Source organism: Molothrus aeneus, unplaced genomic scaffold (genome assembly GCF_037042795.1).
Source record: "Molothrus aeneus isolate 106 unplaced genomic scaffold, BPBGC_Maene_1.0 scaffold_294, whole genome shotgun sequence".
Lineage (NCBI taxonomy): Eukaryota > Metazoa > Chordata > Aves > Passeriformes > Icteridae > Molothrus > Molothrus aeneus.
Window position 1 is genome coordinate 72,847 of NW_027098958.1, and position 2,732 is coordinate 75,578.

The 2,732-nt window shown below is 50.2% G+C and overlaps 1 long non-coding RNA gene across 1 annotated transcript; it reads right to left on the reverse strand.

Annotated features, from left to right (window-relative positions):
- Window positions 1–204: 204 nt before the first annotated feature.
- On the reverse strand, window positions 205–2,494 carry LOC136569862 (uncharacterized). Its single transcript, XR_010785488.1, has 2 exons — window positions 1,224–2,494; window positions 205–1,095 (listed from the first exon to the last, which is right to left on the reverse strand). It is a non-coding gene; the product is annotated as an uncharacterized lncRNA (long non-coding RNA).
- Window positions 2,495–2,732: the final 238 nt, after the last annotated feature.

Below are 2,732 nucleotides of genomic sequence, written 5' to 3' on the forward strand. Positions count from 1 at the left end.
AGAGAGTGTCTCCCCCCAGCCCAGGTGCCCTCAGTACCCTCGGGGCACAGAGAGTGTCTCCCCGCTCTCGGCCGTGCCGGGGCTGCCGACTCAGGACCGGCCGAGGGTTCCTGAGGGGCTCGCACAAACCCGCTCGGCCGCTGATTGTGGTGGTGTTTGAGGGTCCTCCAGGACAAGGGAGGAGATGAGAATCTTGACTCCTCCTTTCAGAAGGCTGAAATATTATTTTATGATCTCTATTATATTAAAAGAAAATGAGATATTAGAACTACACTAAAAGAGCAAGGAGACATCAGAAAGCTGGAAAGGAATGAATAATAAAAACCTGGGACTGATCACAGCCCCGACACCGCTGGACCATGATTGGTCATCAAGTAGAAACAATGCACAGGAGACCAACCCAAGATGCCCCTGTTGCTAAACCATCTCCAGCCCACACTCCACAGCCACCAGATTGTTATTGGTTCCATTTCTGTTCTGAGGCTTCTCAGGAGAAAAATCCCAGCGAAAGGATTTTCATCAAACACGTCAGTGCCAGGTGATGGCACAGGCAGCATGGGCTGGCAGAGGTCACTGTGTCATCCCTGCCAGCCCAGGTGTCACAGCAAGGAGGAGAGAGTTCACCCTGTGCTCACACTGCAATACAGAGCAATACAACACAACACACACATTAACACAAGATTATAACCTTTTTCTATTTTCATTACATGTGGATTTATTGTTACAGGACACCCAAAACAACAAAAGCACCCAAAAAACAGCACTCATCTACCATTAACACCCCCTTCAAATGACACACAAACTCACCGTCCCTCCCCTCACAACTGCTAAATTACACCCCAGCAATCCTTGGTCCTCAGGAACGTGGTTCCCAGGAGCCTCCAAAAAATCCTCCTGCCTGACGAAATACCCAGTCCCTGGACGGTGCGCGCCCAAACTTTGGCGATGAACGTCGCCTCGCAGACCGACCGGGACCGGGGAAAAAAAACCCAGCCGGGGGGCAAAAAAAAAAGAAAAAAAAAACCCAGCCGGGGGTGGCGGTGGGGAACCAGGCTAGGGATTTTTTACTCTAAATTTACAAATGAGTTGAAAAACCTGAAAAGCAAAAGTCACACGGTTAAATCCAGTCAGCATGCGCTCACACACTCAGAGATGAGCAGACAGACAGACACAGACACATGCTCACGCACTCCTCCCATTTAAACGTTCCCTGTGGCTCTTACTCGAGACGCTGAAGAACGCGCTTCCACGCTTCTTCTGGCTGCCGCTCCTCGACGTCAAATGGTAGATTCTGGGGAAATCGGTAGCCTCGGGGACCTGTGAGACGACAGGAAGCGGTCAACGAGTGGCTGACAGCTAGGACTTGTCCCCGCTCTGGACCAATAAATTTTCTACCCAAAATCCCATAAAAGACAGATGAACAGTCAAGTTTTTATAACTGTTCTACCTAACTGTGACTATGTGCCAGGGCAGGGCAGCTCCGACCATAAGTGGTACAACGTAAGTACACACGATATAAGCCGACGCATACAGTGCAAGTGTACATGGAGTGTAAGTACATACAGTATAAGCCAACATAGGTACACACAATATAAGTACATACAGTATAAGCCAGCATAGGTACAAGCAATGTAAGCACATACAGTATAAGCCAGGACTTGAGGTAACTCTCTGGAAGATACTAATTCTTGAGCCCTATACCCTTTGAGAAGATAGAACCTATAGAACTTCTGCAGTCACGTGAGGAGGGTGTAAGACGCTTCCTCCAGAAGTCCAAGAGAATGGCGTGGAAAAAAAGGCACTACCAAAGCCGGTAGTGAGAAGGAAGACGGATGAGAACATCTTGTCCCTTTGAGACATTCCTGTCTCAAAGAGTAAAAATGTAAAGATGCCGGAATAAGGGATATCCGGAAAGGAACGTGACTAGAATATGGGCAATGTGGCACGGAATAGTGCCAATAAAGCATCGAGACGTGACAAAGGCCTGTGACACGTAAGACAATGGACACAGACTACATAACACAGACACAGACGACATAACATAGACACAGACGACATAACACAGAGACGAGTGACAACTGCCTGGCACTGTCCCCGTAGGGACCCGAGATTCCTAACGCAAGATGAGCCAGAGGCTGATGATGCCAAAGGAAAGGAAGCCCTATGACGAGAGCACGTGATGATGAAACGGAACTCGTTAAAACAAGTTAGTGCCACAGCAATTAAGAGGATGCTCGAGAGGCTCGGCAAGCCTAGAGAAAGAAGCCGACTGCCGGGTGACCGTGGCCGTAGCTCCGGACGTGAAGGCGAGCTCCTCGGGGGAAAGATCCGTGACGACGTCGAGTCGAGGAAGGCGGACGACACAAAGTACGCGAAAATGTGGAGATGGGTCGGAACTGCCCTGCCCGGCAAAGGCTCTGGCGAGGCTGAGGGGAAACCCTCTCCCTTTACTTCCAGAGAGCCCGCCCCCCTACAGACCTGTCCCCTAAGCTGACATCTGATGGCCTCCTGTGAGAGTAAAGGTTTTTACCCTTCTCCCAGCCACTGGCCCCGACACTTAGCTTTTGGAAGAGGAGCGGACAAAATCCATCCTCGGTCGGACGTGGATGCTGAGATGCTCTCCGTGTGTGCTTCGGTGCTGCCGTTTCCAAGCTTTGGCTACGAGCCTCCTCAGGGTACCTAAGACAAAACAGAAAACCTGACTATTGCCCTCAAAAACAGTAATCCCCGGG